The sequence below is a fragment of the Branchiostoma belcheri genome, unplaced genomic scaffold, assembly GCF_001625305.1.
Source record: "Branchiostoma belcheri isolate BF01 breed outbred unplaced genomic scaffold, Haploidv18h27 scaffold90, whole genome shotgun sequence".
Lineage (NCBI taxonomy): Eukaryota > Metazoa > Chordata > Leptocardii > Amphioxiformes > Branchiostomatidae > Branchiostoma > Branchiostoma belcheri.
Genome location: NW_017804576.1, coordinates 1286896 through 1303642, shown reverse-complemented (window position 1 = coordinate 1303642; position 16747 = coordinate 1286896). Strand labels below are relative to the sequence as shown.

At 47.8% G+C, this 16747-nt stretch overlaps 1 protein-coding gene across 1 annotated transcript in view; it reads right to left on the bottom strand.

Moving 5' to 3' along the window:
* LOC109487930 (isthmin-1-like) overlaps positions 1-16215 on the bottom strand; it is a 41025-nt gene extending 24810 nt beyond the window's left edge. Inside the window, exon 1 of the mRNA XM_019792032.1 lies at positions 16095-16215. The gene's annotated coding sequence lies outside the window, so the exon portion shown is untranslated. The remainder of the gene's footprint in view (positions 1-16094) is intronic.
* Between the last annotated feature and the right edge of the window lie 532 nt (positions 16216-16747).

The following is a 16747-nucleotide window of genomic DNA, read 5'->3' as shown; positions in this document are numbered from 1 at the left end:
GAGGCAGCAGTCTGGCACCCAGGCTAGCCTGTATACGGATCCTGTAAACAGCCTGGCACCCAGGCTAGCTCTGGAGACGAGGAGCTAGCTACATTCCCTCCCTACCTGTACCGTCCCCCTGGCCGTGGCAGCCTGGTACCTAGGCTAGCCTGTGTAAGCCCTCGAAACCCTCCCTACCTGTACCGTCCCTCTGGCCGTGGCAGCAGCCTGGTACCTAGGCTAGCCTGTATAAGCCCTTGAAACCCTCCCTACCTGTACCGTCCCTCTGGCCGTGGCAGCAGCCTGGTACCTAGGCTAGCCTGTGTAAGCCCTCGAAACCCTCCCTACCTGTACCGTCCCTCTGCCCGTGGCAGCAGCCTGGTACCTAGGCTAGCCTGTGTAAGCCCTTGAAACCCTCCCTACCTGTACCGTCCCTCCCGGCCAAACCAGCAGGATGTAAACCGTCATCGCGGCGCGTCCAACGAGGCAATGGAGCATTGTGCGTCCCTAAGCCCTCCTGTCCGACACCCGGATAACGGGCCACTCCAGGCGGCTGGAGAGACCGGCAGATGAGAGAAGCGCCCGTCAGCCGTCAGAAGCCGCGCGCTCATGCGGACAGCGATGGCCTCGAGAGCCCGCAATGCGCCCGTGCCGTCTTGTGTTTTTCCGCAGTATTTCCCCCGCGAGGGCCTGTAGTAGTATTGATTTTTGTAGTAGAATGTAGTTTGTATAACAGTGCGAGAATTGAACTTTATAGACGAATAACATCGATGTTTCCCCACTTTACACACCTAATTTCACATTTTTAATGAACTTAGACAAACCCTCGTAGACTTGCCCTGGCAGGGCATGTTGTTCGTAGTAACGAACCAGCTGGTAGACTAGTACAGTGGCTTCCTACTGGGAGACGTAGAGTGGGACGTCCTTATACTATACACCTTTGTCCATGCTAGAGAGAGACACTGGTCTCGCAGGGCCCGCATTAGTGTCCGCTATGAGAGATAGGACATACTGGAGTAACTTTATCAAGTGTACCTCACCGGATTTGTATAAACTAATCCGGAGGCATGATGATGATGATGACGTGCCTTTACGTGGTCATTTCAACAATTTCGGAAACTCCCCTCAATCCACGGGTACATTGTTGAAACCCCCGGTATCCCGCCTATCTCATAATGAATGAATGAAGACCTTTATTGTACATTTTGCCCCACTGGGCTAAAGACAGGTCACATATTGATAAAGTACATCATCAATGTTGATAATAAAACGGCTATAGTACACAAGTACTTTCAACTTCCTCTCGCTTTCTGGTAATTACCTTCGCCAAGAAGGTTATGTTTTCGTTGGCGTTCGTGTGTCTGTGTGTGTGTGTGTGTGTGAGCACGATAACTCAAGAAGGCTAAGATGGATTGCCTTGATACTTGGTAGGTGGGTAGGTCTTCATGAGACGTGGAACTGATTAGATTTTGGGTCCCCTAGCGGCTTGTTATGGTACTGCAGCTGAACTTCCGGTTTTGATATCTCGTGATCTAGACATGCAAGGGTGACGAAATTTGGATGCTAGGTAGCTCTTGTGCTAGGGAACAAGTGACGTTTGAGCCCCCTAGCGGCTTGCTCTGGAACTGCAGGGGCATTAGTTAAAAAATGTTTAAAGGCGGATAACTCAAGAACCGATTGATGGATCGTCGTGATTTTTGACATGTAGGTAGCTGAAGTGATGCTTGACATAATGATATTACAATTATGCAAATATCATTGTAATTTGCATAATTAATGAGGAAATTCTATAAATCAGCTGCATTCCATGATAGGACTATTCAAGCTTATGACATATGTAATTCAGAACGGCAGAAATACAGGCAGATATCGATTATGCAAATGAAGACTTCATTTGCATAATTAATGAGAAAATGTTATACTTACATAGTGGTAATGTCTGGAATTTCATACTTGGAATATTTGAAAGTTATGTGAAGGTGAACATAATTAAACATAACTTATTCAAATAAGGACCTCATTTGCATAATTTATGAGGACATGCTATAATGGCATGCATTGATAAGATAAGACTGTCTTCTGGTGTAGAATATGATCAACAGATATAATTGTTGCAATATAGGATCCTACATGTATTTGCACAATCAGGGGGCTTCATCTATAATTTCTTAGTCATAAAGGCTAACATCATTTGGCGAAGGTATGAGATCGTGGAACTCTAGTCTTATAAATGTAGTTGGCTGTATGAGTAGTTAGAGCTGGTTTGTTAAAGACTACAAGGAATATAAATTTCTCTATACTATTCAAATACTTAAATTGGGAGTTTTTGCTTGACACAAAATCGAAAAGAACGTTTCTTTCGCTGTCATACATGGAACAATCCACAATAAAATGTACCTCGTCTTCTACTTTACCTAAACTACAACATTGGCAGATTCTTTGCTCTAGAGGAGTGCGGTTATGTCTTCCTGATTCAATTCGCAAATTGTGATAATGTCACCCCGTATCTTTTCGAGCTCAAATGCCACCATGATTACCCATGGAAGGGGGCTTGACTTAATTTTGGATAATTTTTTATGACTGTATGTAACCGATTGGTCTGTAATCCAAAAAAGACGCACGAGTAAAACCTAAGGACAAGAAAAGTTCAAGGCCGCGTTACTCGCCAGGGAGGGAACAAAGTGTTACAAAGAAGGTAAGGCCATGTTGATTTGATTATATGGATGAAATCCATATAATCAGTATAAGTGCTGGGCAGTAACGAAGAAGAAGAAAAAATCCGCGCGCGCCGCATTCCCCCCCCCAAAAAGAAATTTTAACCCTACTGTAAATTGTACGAACTGTTGCAAGATGAGCAAATATAAGTTGCAAAAAAATTGGAAAAAGAAACCAATGTCCTAAAATGCCAAAATCAAACAAAAAAGACGAAAATGTAAAGAAATGAATTTGAAGAGTAGATTATTCGCCAAACCATACTCTGAGTCATTTGTTCAGCCGTCATGACCACGTAGAAAGCACCTTTTTTTTCCAAACTTTTTTTTTATTCGCACGCTCGCATCGGTTTTGGGGTTCCGATTCCGGCGCATAATGGGGAAATATGTACTACGTAACCGTGGGGGGATTTCATTCGATATAACACAAAGGACAAGACCAACAACATTTCCTGCCACCTGTTAGAAGTGCAATAAGTGGTCGCCAAACCAGATCAGCTTATAAACTGAACACTCCTCGCAGCAGAACTGATCGTTACCAGAATAGTGCCCTTCCTTTCATGATCCGCCTGCTTAATATGTAACACTGTCACTGTAAATGCAACATTTCTTCGTTGCCTATAATAGTTTTTAAAACATTTTCAATGTAAACTTGTAACGTAAAAATTCTAAGATACTTCGAGCGTCTTAGTGAGAGGTTTATTGCAAATCCTTGCCCGAAGGCTAATTGCAAGTTACAAACATAAAAGAACATTGAAACAGAGTATATGTACATAATGGAATCTCATTGTCTAAAACTATTACTATGTGTAAAACTATGTCTGAAGGGTTTGAATTCTCTTTTGTAAACCATGGAAGACGTTATGACCCACCTTTTCAAAAATTTGTGGGTTTTGGGAAGTTAAAAGAAGAATAGTTTAGTAGAGCACAAAGAACACTGGTGAAAGGTACGGAGGCGGATCACCGTAATGCGACAATTCCAAAACTCCGAATAAGTTGCCACAAATTACTCATTGAAACGGGAAGGCACAACCGCATTCCTCTCCAGAATAGACTCTGTCAACACTGTAACTTGAATAGAATAGAAGATGAACAACACTTTATTTTAGACTGTACTTTATATGCTAATGAAAGATCTGTCCTTTTTAATAATAACAAAGAGAAGTTCCCATACTTCGAACACCTAAGTGCTAATGATAGATTTGTATTTCTGATGCGTCTAGACAAACCCTGTATCATAACCATGATCTGTTCCCACATTTTCCATTGTATAAAAAGGCGAGAAGAAGTTGAACACTCTGTATTAGCTCAGTAACTAGAACACTTTGTATTAGCTTATATATATAGTATCCTTGTATGTTCCTTATGTATGTTTTCTACACACGTTTGTTATGTGTCTGTTAAGTCTTGACCTGTACCTAGCCCGTCGTGGCATGAATGTACACTAAAGGTATTTCAATTCAATTCAATTCAATGAAGCCATCTGCGCCGAAATCCGGCTGAGAAAGATGAACGACATTGGATTGGAAGTAAGGTTGTCCCACATTCCTGCACTGATCCTGGGACAATGTCGGGTGAGCGGGCGCACATGTCGGATCAGTCCGCACACCGGCACACCGCCTCAGGCAACTCCGCTGCAAAGCTCACCGGTAAGTAGCTTGTTACGGGCAGGCTTTCCTCTTAATCTCTCTTCCTTCTTCTCTCTCTCTTTCCCTCCCCTCCTCTCTCCCTCAGGCAACTCCGCTGCAAAGCTCACCGGTAAGTAGCTTGTTACGGGCAGGCTTTCCTCTTAATCTCTCTTCCTTCCTCTCTCTCTCTCTCCCTCCCCTCCTCTCTCCCTCAGGCAACGCCGCTCAAAATCTTACCGTTCTTCTTCTTTGTGGTTAGGTGGCCACCATCATCTTGCTGATGTCTATGCCACACTTGTAGTAGGTGTCACTGCTGGGAGGGTGGTGTGAATAATCCTTGGTGGTGTCATAGGTATGATGTAGATTACTGCAGGTGCTGAGTTAACTTGTTTTTGAAGGACTCTGGTGATGTTGCTGTCACTATTTCTGCAGGAAGAGAGTTCCAGTCTGCCACAGTTCTTGGGAAGAAGGACATTTGTTTGTATGTTGTTCTACTGAGGCTCATGTTGTAGATCAGGGGGTGAGAGTGCCTTGTCTGTCGTCTGTGTTGACTAACCGTGGGCAAGTTGCGAGAGTTTACAGTAATCATACCGTGATGCATCTTGTAGAATGTCAAGAGTCTGGCTTTTCGTCGCCTGTGCTGGAGTGTTTCCCACTCGAGATCTTCCAACATCCCCGCAACACTAGATGTTTGTCGGAAGCGATGGCATACCCAACGTGCGGCTCTTCTTTGCACCTTCACCGTTAAAGAAGCTTGTTACGGGCAGCTTTTCTTTCTTAATCTCTCTTTCTCTTTCTTAATCTCTCTCTCTCCATCAGGCAACATCGACAAATCTTACTGATAAGAAGCTTGTTACAGGCAGTCTGTAGCTTCGTAACAGCCTTTTGCTTCTTTTAATCATTCTTCCTCCTTCCCTCTCTTTCTGTCTCTCTCTCCCTCAGGCAACGCCGCTCCAAATCTTACCGGTGAGTAGCTTGTTACGGACAGCTTTTCCTTCATAACCAGAGAGCTAACGTCTCAACTTCGACAAAAAATGTTTCGATAAGTCCTACCACACATGCCCAGTCCTCTTACTGGTGAATGTCCCAACTACTAGGTACCTAATACCAGCCCAGAAGAGAACAAGAAATAGCCATGCCTTCAAGTACCAGAGTTATCAACCAAGGATTGAGGTGTTCAAGAATTCATTCTTTCCTAGAACTATTGCAGAGTGGAACTCACTGTCACCAAGTACAGTAGGGGCATTGTCAATAGATAGCTTCAAAGTCTAGACCTAGAAGTTCAAGGGTTAGGTGTAACAAGTCGGTGTAATATAGCCAGCTGCCGCCGCGCCGCGTGCCTGCGAAGCTGGTGTGTTACGCCGAAAGGCGGTTATACCGGCTATACAGATACAGATACTGTGTAGGGAGCCTGAGCGAGACCTGTCTACATTCTCGTCAGTATGTTCATCATTTTCTCTAGCCTCGAGCTCTACCAGACTTCAGAAGCGGCTGGAAGGGCAAACTGTACTCCTTTGACAGACCAACTCCCCTGGCATCTTTTCTGTCTATCTGGCCAATTTCTACTCATTCCAGTAGCTACTGAAGTGGTAGAGGCTATAGAGCATACGTACATGTTGATAGAGGAAAGTTCTTCTAACTGTGTAGGCAGCCTAGGCTCGACTTATCCATATTCCCTTCAGTGTTTTGGTAATATTAGTTTTATACTTAGCCGATAATTTGCTCGTTTAATGATTTTAGCTATAATTAGTACCTTGTCTGACGTGTGACCTCATGTATGTAAATTTGTAGTCATATGTGTATATTTGTACTGTGTGTGAAATGTGTTATAATGTGTATTGAGCCCTGGAAGATTGGCCCTAACGGGCTAAAGGGTATCGTAATAAACTGAAACTGTTTTCGTCCTTCGCTCTCCCAGGACAGCCATGTTGCCGTCAGACCTACCGGAGCATGTCCCCTCCCCATCACGCTGCGCCGGGCACGGCCGATTTCCCCCGGTTTCCCCCTAATTGGTGGAGTCGTTCTTGGAATAGCCCAGGTGTTGAGTTACCTGCGGAGCCCCGGCGGGTTCCAGGTCGGAGGGAACAGGTACTTACTAGGTTTGGGTCTCACCAGCCGCACAGACGCGCTACACTGCGTTCGTATAGGATGGGCACGGCAGACCATGTATAGGAGTGCGCTATGGGTCTGGCATCCAGGCTGGGAAGCGGTTGGAACTAGAAATGTATTGGCCAAATAGACAGTTTAAATGCCGGGGGAGTAAGTCCGATAAAGTACAGTACTAGTATTTGCCCTAACCCTCCGCAATTTCTACTCTTTCCAGCCGCTTGTAGAGGCTAGACTGTGCCCGCAGCCTCTACCAGGCTTTCGGAAGAAAGGTTGGAAAGAGTAGAAATTGAACGAATTGATAACATGCCAAGTAGTTTGTCGCCGCTCTGAGCGGACCAACTCCCCTGGCATGTTATCGGTCTATATTTGTCCAATCTCTACTCTTCCAACCGCTTCCGAAGCCTGGTAGAGGCCAGACTCAACCATGGCACCAGGCTTCGGAACGGTGCCCGCAGGTGGTTACTAACGGTGCACTCTCCGGGTGTATTTCATGTTTCTCGCACGCCTGTTTTATTTCTAACCAGCAGCGGCCATGTCCAGAGTTAATGCCTGTTTTAGTGCCGCCCTCCCGACACGCACACCCGCGATTTTATTTTATGGACACAAGTTAGAGCCGCACACGAACAGGTGGGCCCACACTACCGGCGGTACCGCAGGAGGCTCGGTGTGTCCCGGGCCGTGCCGTCGTGTAGAGACCCGAGAAACCGTCTTCCAGGTCCGCGGCTTACTTAACTTTATTTGTCCACTTCTACCTAGCCTCTTCCAGGCTTCTGGAGGCGGCTGGAAAGAGTAGAAATCGGCCAAATTTTAAATAGAGAGATGGCATGCCAAGGGAGTTTGCTCGGCTGGAGAGAACAGTTTGCCGCTCTGTTCTCTCCAGCCGAGCAAACTCCCTTGGGCCTTGGCATGCTATCTCTCTATTTAAAATTTGGCCGATTTCTACTCTTTCCAGCCGCCTCCAGAAGCCTGGTAGAGGCGAACTTCTACCGTCTGGGATGCCGTGGGGAGGGACAGTTGGCGACCGGCGGCTAGTCTGGAGGCTGTGGTTATAGGTATGCTATACCTAATCTCCAAACAGATGTTTAGGTGGCCGCAAAGGACAGTATGAAACAAATTGGCCATACAATATCCATTTGCCAGACTGTAACCATTTGCCACCCAATGGATACTGCTTGGCCAATTTGATACTGTCTTGTGCGGCCACCTAAACATCTGCTTGGAGAATATGCTATACCTAGTCGGGTGACCTCCACACTCTCTATCCACGTCTTCCTGGGACGTCCCCTGGCCTTAGCTAGTTCTAGACTTTCTCTTTGGTACTTTTTGTGATGGCGTCCTTACAGGTCCGGGCATGGAGGGGGAACACCGGCATTCCTGTCTGTCAGCAAGGGGAGCGTGTGGGTTGGGCAATGATTTTACGCACTGACCCAAGAGTTTCACGGTTGTGAACCGCGTGAAATAGCTCCAAATCCCTTTTCCCATGGGGAGTTTGCCGCTAAGCCCGCTGAGCCCGGAGAGGAAGCTGGAGGATATAATTGCGTGCGTCTCACAAGCTCCAGGCTTTCCGTGCTTAGTGTAGAGTCACGAGTTCCTCGCATTGTCGTTAAATATCTCCAGTTATAGTCTTCCTGTAGCCTCTACCAGGCTTCGGGAGGCGACTGGAAAGCGTAGAAACTGGTCAAATGGACAGATAACATGCCGGGGTACAGTCTGCATGTCACTCTTAGGCTCGGGAGCGGCAAACTGCACTCCTTTTATTATACTAGCGGACCAACTCCCCCGGCATGTTATCTGTCTATTTTGGCCAATTTCTACCCGTTTCAGCCGCTTCTGAAGCCTGGTAGACGCTACTTTCAAACTCTACTACAGGATATAGGAACTGTACTCCTTTAGAGGACCACCTCCTCCGGCATGTTACCTGTCGGCCAATGTGAATGTCTGTTTTTTCCAATTCCAGTCGCTTCTGGGGCCTGGCAGAGGCTAGGTTTCCCGCTCCATTGAGGCAGGCTGCTTAGCCTCTACCAGGCTTCGGGAGGCGGCTGGAAAGAAGAGAAATTAGCCTTTAGAGAGATCACATGCCTGAGGAGTTGGCCCGCTACAGAGTGCATTTTGCCTCCCTGAACTGTACTCTCCAGCGGACCAACTCCCTCGGCATGTTATCTCTCTCTATTTGGCCAATTTCTACTCGAAGCCTGGTAGAGGCTAACACTGCCTAGTGGCGCGCATCTCGCCACGGTCGCGGACAGGTAGCCTCTACCAGGCTTCGGGAGGCGGCCGGAAAGAGTAGAAATCGACCAAATGCCGGGGGAGTTTGTCCGTTGAGAGAACATTTTGCCGCACCATGTTTTCTCCCAGCAGACCAACTCCCCTGGCATATCTATCTATTTGGCCGATTTCTACTCTTTCCAGCCGCCTCCCGAAGCCTGGTAGAGGCTAGCGGAGAGACAGCACGCCGGTTGCTTGCTCACCGAATCCCGGCCCGGGTGGCGCGGCTTTGCCGGGAGCTTTCCGCCGCGATGTGGGTCCGTCCGTCCGACCGGGAAGAATTCGATCATTTCAATAGATTCGGAGCCCGGATCGATTATCCCTGCAGTTCTTCCCTTCCGGAGTCCTATAAGGCCACAGCAAGTAAAGTTTATGGAATACATCCTCCGCAGACTCCAAATCTAATGCGAGCGGGCGAAAAAAAACACAACAACAAGGCGGGCCGAAAAAAAAAAGGTTCCTACATTTTCACATTATTGTACAAATGGTTTTGATTCAGCGGGAACATCACATATACACAGCCAACATCACATATCACTGCATCAAAGTAAGGAACAGAACATTGAATCAGAGTCTTTTCTTGTCTCCTCTCATCATGGTTATCTGATATCCATCTTTCGGCATGGTAACAGGCATCTTTGCCTATGTTGACCACTGTCAAATTTGTTCAAATTCAGGCGAAAATGTCATCCACAAAATTGAGTTGCTGTGGCCTAAAATGGACAACAACAGCGGGGCATGGGCTTCCACCCAGGCTTTACCCTGCCTCGGGGCTGCAGGGCAGCTCCGGACGCAAAGGCCGCTTTCCAGACCGCGCGTTTGATGTTTAAGCTTGGCAAAGCTCTTTGATATCGTTAGCCCCGCGCTACCACGTAGTACACAACGGCATACACGATAAAGGCCCTGCAGCCGCCTCCTGGTTCTGTCAGGGTAAGCCGGGAAAAGCTCCTACTAATCAGGCATGGGAGGGCTGGGCGTTCGGAGCAAACAGAAGCAAGGAACGCGAACGCCATACATACAACATATAACAGGAGGTGTGTGTGTATGTGTGTGTGTGTATGTGTGTGTGTGTGTGTCTGTGTGTGTGTGTGTGTGTGTCTGTGTCTGTGTGTCTGTGTAGAGAACTCCTTTCAGACTTCTAAGAAACCTGTATGTGACACGAAAATTTCTACCTTTGATTCCCTTTCTTTTACAGGTACGCGTTTCATGCATGTCATCTGGCATAGAGTGCTGAACATCTAACATGTACAGTAACATTAGCTCGTCTGAGAGCGCTGTACTCTTTCTAATCTCTATCTGAGCACAGAGAAAAAGTATGAGAAACCACTATAACAATGTTCACGTACGCACTCACCTCTGAACAGAATGAATAGAAAGGTTAACGTTTCTCGCTGCACCTTTACCCGGTCGGGGCGTAACCCGGTTTCGTGCCCACCTCAGTAACGTTACCGACAGACGACTGTGTTTGCAGCCAGGTGACTTACTCCGTCAGACAGTTCTAACCCGTCATTACTCACCTCACTGTAGTGTTTCCCCACAGTCGTGTATGTAGAAATGGTCGAGAACACTCCTGGCCCGGCCTGCTGTGTGTATGTATGTACCACCAGCACGACTCCACAATAGGGCAAGCCACTTACTACAAAGCTGGGGACCGTCCACTACTGATCCCAGGTGGGGTTCGGACCGGTGAAAGGGATTGCCGCCCGTCGCACGGGCCTCTCTGAAGGTTTACCTTTTTCCCATGGCAATTTTCCACATTAGGGCAACTCCACTGTTTCTTGGGGTGGCAGGGGGGAGGGTAAACCGAAAGGACGATGTGTCGGCAGTCTGCTAGTTTTGCACTAATAAACTTGTAAAGGTATCTGTATCCGTATAGCCGATATAACCGCCTTTCGGCGTAACACACCAGCTTCTGTATCTGTATAGCCGGTATAACCGCCTTTCGGCGTAACACACCAGCTTCTGTATCTGTATAGCCGGTATAACCGCCTTTCGGCGTAACACACCAGCTTCTGTATCTGTGTAGCCGATATAACCGCCTTTCGGCGTAACACACCAGCTTCTGTATCTGTATAGCCGATATAACCGCCTTTCGACGTAACACACCAGCAGGTAACTAGAATAAGGAATAAGGTGTGTGTGTGTGTGGGGGGGGGGCAAACATGTTGCCTGACACTGAGTGAGACTGGCCATGAATTCACATGAAGTTCAAATGAAATTTATGAAAACTCTAGCTTTTTTTTACCAAAACTATTTTAGGCACCGATGCTCTTTCTTCTACCGCAAATAGGTACAGGGAAGGTCGCCACCCCCAGGTGAAATGGTTGCTCCCCAAGCTCGTGGGGAATGCAGGTGAGAAGGTTCAGGTATGAGACTCCGTCAGTGGCCCGGCGGTACAAAACACCGCCACGGCAGGAAGGGCTCGGTCACCGCCTATTGGTGCCCTCTATCAGGCTTCGGGAGGCAGCTGGAAAATCGGCCAAATAGAGAGACATCATGCCAGAGTTGGTCTGCTGCCTGGAGAGAACAGTTTGCCGCTTCGGGTGCGGCAAAATGTTCTGTCTAGCGGATCAACTCCCTCGGCATGTTATCTCTCTATTTGGCCGTTTTCTACTCTTTCCAGCCGCCTCCCGAAGCCTGATAGAGGCTAACAGGTCACTGTTAACCTTCAAGCAGATCGTTTGGTGCAAGACAGTATCAAATTGATAGGGCAGTACCCAACACGCCACCGAAGAAAAATAGAAAGCCCGATAAAAAGCCAATAATTAACCGAAAGCCGAAGCTCCTTTAGTAGGTAGGTCAAGGTTACTCGTGTAAGGAAGAGCTGTGAAACTGGGAGGAACGCACTGCGTCACAGAAGTCTGCGATTTTACGTCATCTGCTCCAGAAGCTCTGACGTACTCATCAACATGACGTATATGCGCATTTAATACTCTCAACTATTTCTATGTCTTGTGTGTAGTGTCGGGTATAGAAGAAGCTCAGGCTGGTTACTGAGTCTACGTGTAGTCTCCACCGGACTCCTTTGCAGGCTGAATAATTAAAAGTAGAAATATCCTCTATGCAGGCAAACTGGACCCTCAATGTCCGGGCAACTCCCCTGGCCAGCTACATTCTTTTTAGACCGATTTCTACTATTTACATGTATTCATATAGGACAAGCTCAGGCTGGGAACTGCGTGTCAAACCAACATCGACCTCAGTACTATGGGCACTATATGGAGAAAGCCACCAGTACAAATTAATTACGTCACAGGATACATTACAGTACTTCATAGCCTTGAGTGGCACAATTGGAAGCTTCCACTTCTCTACAGGGGTGTGCACACGTGCGCACTTCTCCAGTTTCGTACCTATGTTTCTATAAACCAGTCTTTAGTCCTCGAACAATGCATGGGGCAATGTCAGCAACCACGAGAAAGACATACATACATAGCTGCCATTCCTGCCATAAAAAAAACGGGTCCATTTCAGAACCTGATGCTTTGGGCGTGTGGAGAATAGGTGTATTAACCGTTAACTTCTTTGTATATGTTCTCTACATGTATCTTCTGTATAATTTTTTTGCGTTGTTTAGTCTTATGCAATGTCTTGTACTTTTGTGCAATAAGGACCACAGGAAGAATAGCCTACAATGAAAATTGCTAAGTTAAATTGCGAATCTCACCATAAAGTCTCAATCTGTTGCACTAGGGTTCAACTAACTAACTAACCAAGCACTAACTACTACAGAAAATAGCTTAAGCTTTTCACATTTTATATTAGTATTACAGATAAAAAACACGTATCATAAAGCACGTTTTCTTGTGATAGATGAGCCCCTCACTGTGTCACACTACCGCTGTACTATCCCTGTACTTCCCCCTGTACTATCCCTGTACTTCCCCCTGTACTATCCCTGTACTTCCCCCTGTACTATCCCTGTACTTCCCCCTGTACTATCCCTGTACTTCCCCCTGTACTATCCCTGTACTTCCCCCTGTACTATCCCTGTACTTCCCCCTGTACTTTCCCTATACTACCCCTGCACTGCCTCAGTACTACCCCTGTACTACCCCTGTACTATCCCTGTACCACCCCTGTGCCATCCCTGTACTAACCCTATACTACCCCTGCACTGCCTCAGTACTACCCCTGTACTATCCCTGTACCACCCCTGTACCATCCCTGTACTAACCCTATACTACCCCTGTACTGCAGTACTACATCTGTGCTATCTAATCCCAATCCAGGTCATACGGTGTCGACGCTGTATCCATTGGCCACAGTAGATTAGTACTATCCCTGTATTTTTATCACTGTACTTTTATCCCTGTATTACCCCTGTACCGTCCCCGTACCATGCTACCCTTGTACTATCCCTGTGTCATCCCTGTACTATGCTATCCCTGTACTACCATGTACCGTCCCTGTACTACGCTACCCCTGTACTATCCCTGTACTCTCCTTAGGCCTGTACTACCCCTGTACCATCCATGTACTATCCCTGTACTCTCCCTAGGCCTGTACTACCCCTGTACCATCCATGTACTATCCCTGTACCCTCCCTAGGCCTGTACTACCCCTGTACCATCCCTGTACTATGATATACCCCTGTGCTATCCTTGCACTACCGCCGTACTATCCTTGTACTATCCCTGAACCACGCCTGTACCGTCCCCACCATGCTTGCAGTCTGTCCCCTGGTACCCCCTTTTGTGCTTCATCCCGCTGTACTACCAGACGCGTGCGTACTGCCGCCTCAAATGGGGAGGCAATGTCAATATTATGGCAACTTGAAAGGCCACAGTTGTGTATCATTTGCCGTGAAAGTCGAGGCCGTCCGACCTACATCGAAGCTGGCGGTTTCCCAAGCTTTCCTCGAACTCAGGGGGGGTTGGATAAACGTAGCCTGTACCAGGCGTCGGGAGCGGCTGGAAAGAGCAGAATGTCGCCTTTTCTAGCCTTTCAATCGCCTCTGTAGCCTGCGCCTGAAAACATTTCCTCCATCCATTGGCCATTATAGACCTGCCACGCTGTTGGACACACATACACACAATGTATAATTCTTTATACCGTAAGGACGCTGTACACACTTTAATATTGCCCGAATGATGTGACAATGTCGACTCTGGAAAGACTTTCCTGTAGTATAGGCAAGGCTACGAAAGCCACGCCTTCCATACCGGTGTTCCAGCGTTGATATGATTCAATACCGGTCAAAACTGCGTTAGCACTGAATGACCTGTGATAAAGAAGAGGGCCTACAAGGGGTGGGTGGGTGTTAGTGATTACGAATTACGCAAAATTTTCGCCGCCGATTACGAATTACGTTAAAGTCCCAGAGCTGATTACGACTTTACGATTTGCGGCTAATGTCCAATTACGAATTACGTTGATTTTTGCGGAAGCTGCCTACGAATTACGGAGTCTAAAACGGCCTGATTACGCCTTACGAAAAAGGGTTTGCAGGCCCTCAAAGCCTCAAAGTAGACACGACTCCTCCCGACTTCTCCTGTCATGAAGGCAAGCTTTGTACGACAGGGACCCGACAAGCCGGGCCGGGACCGGTGCATTAGCAGGTCCTGTTGTCCGCGAGGCTGTGGTAATTGTGAAAGGCCGGGGTCTGATGTAGGTAGCGATACCGCAGCACAACAAACACGGTGTCGAGTCGGCTACACCGTCGGCACGGCCTCAGTCTCCACCAGACTCCTGTGCAGGCTAAATACTAGTAGATGGTAGAAATCGGTTTAAAAAGGGGATATCATTGGCCAGATGAGATGGCCGGCCATTTGAATGTACCCTGTCTGGCCGGCCAACTCCTCTGGCCAACGATATCCCTATTTTTAGGCCGATTTGTACCATCTACTAGTATTCGGCCTGCAAAGGAGTCTGTTGGAGACTATAGCCCCGCCTGCCAGGCCCGGTTTCAGGCCAGTTTTCGTGTTTGTTTTCCTCCAGAGACATTTATTGTGGCGGAAACAAACGGGCGACTGAAGGAGAGGGTATCGGCAGGTAGCCTCCTGTGCAGGCTCTGGGGCGGGTGGGAGTTTTGATACAGCGTTTTGAAGTATTTTTAACGCGTTATTTTAATAGCCGGCCATCCTACAACCAACCAGCCGTCGAGAGAATTAAGAAGTGGGTGGGATGGAACCTTCTCTCGGCGGCTGGGTGTAGGATGGCCGGCTATCAAAATAACGCGTTAAAAACTCTTCAAAACGCTGTATCAAAATTCCCACCCTACCCGCCCCGGAGCCTGCACAGGAGGCTACTCGGCAGGCAGGCGGCGGCGCGACGCCCTCAGCGCGGATCGGTGTGTTTGTGGTTATATGGCCACTTCACGGCCACTTGGCGCAGACGGGCAGCCCTAGGGCAGCCCGGTCGTGTCAACACACACATCCACCTACTCGTCAAGCAGAGGTTGTGGGGGAATGATCGTTAGCTTTTTATATATGGCCAGTTTTTTTTGTCGCTACCCCCACCCTTGGGTCGCTCATGGTCCCTCTCTGGCCAATTTGATACTCTGTTTTTGAGACCCTAGGATCTGCTTGGAGATTAATGCCGAGACCGAGGACTAGCGTATTGTGCATATCTATCTGGGTCTAGGCCTGAATGGGTTTGGGTTAGGATCAGGCACGGTCACAGTTTGGATAGTCTCCTCGTATCCAAGAACATAAGAGTTGCCATGCCTAGACATGGTTCTGGATACACGTGGACTATCCAGAACCGTGCCTGACCATGGTTCTGGATAAAGCACATGGTTCTGGATATAATAATAAGGACGTATATAGTGTAGAGGTGCTTGGTGAAACTGGCAACTATGACTGTTAAGGTCTGATCATCCTTTTTTCTGTACATGACTAGCATCGTACTATATAAGAGGGCAAACCCTTGTGCTGGTAGACGTTTTGATTGCTGTTGTCCAGGCGGCTATTTGCTATTCAAATTGGTTTCGCATCGTACAGGTAAATATGCTGACTTGTCATTTCCTATTACCGTGAATGTTACCTGGCCGATGTCAGAAAATAGATTGGAATATGTTTTCCCGCGTACCGTAGACAGCCTGATAGAACGCCGAACACTTAGGATCACGAATGTGGCATTAGGAGCAAAAGGATTAAAATCCAACAAAGCAATATGTATGGACTAACTGACCATTTATAGCGAGTGAGACTCAAATAGAAAGCGGAGCTTGGCCTGCACAGGTGGTAGAAAAGACCTGACAGATCATCTTATACAAGAACAGCTACACACAGTCTTCACACAGTCACTGCATCAGCTGTAAACTGCGCAGTAGTACTACTCCAACATTGGACTACGAAAGGACAAATTCTGCCAACACTTGCAGTCGTTAGAAAACCTGCGGTACCGTGGCAGGTGGTGTACAGACCTGACAGACCATCTTTAATACAAGAACACTCACCTGTGGAGCTTCACACTGCATCAGCTGTAGGCACATCACACAACGGCTCTCCAAAACTGGACCATGAAAGGGAGAATCCTGCCAACACTTGCAGTCGTTACAAAACCTGAGATATCGTCTCTAAACGTCCGGCGACACAGTAACGGCCCATGCCGCTGCCTGTTTGAACGGCTCAGTATCGCGAGTAGCCGCGGCATGTGGCCAGGTCAGCGCACGGGGAACACGGTGTTGCCTTACACGGGCGTGTTTACGGTCACATCGGATTTCCTGCCGCCGCATTCACGCAGCGAGGAAGCGCGGCCACCTCAAACAAACCCCGGCGGAGCGACTCAAAAGTAGCCTCCACCAGGCTTCGGGAGGCGGCTGGAGAGAGTAGAAATCGGCCAAATAGAGAGACAGCATGCCGAGGGAGTTTGGTCCTGGAGAGAACAGCTTGCCGCTCCTGAGCTCTCCAGGACCAAACTGCCCTGGCATGCTGTCTCTCTATTTGGCTGATTTCTACTCTTTCCAGCCGCTTCCCGAAGCCTGGTAGAGGCTACATGAAAAGTGCTACATCGTGGCGGGATGACGCGCCCATGGCCGGCCCCGTTACGCAATGTTTGCCCAGGGGGCTGGGATTACGTGAGGCCTCTATAGACTATAGTCTCCACCAC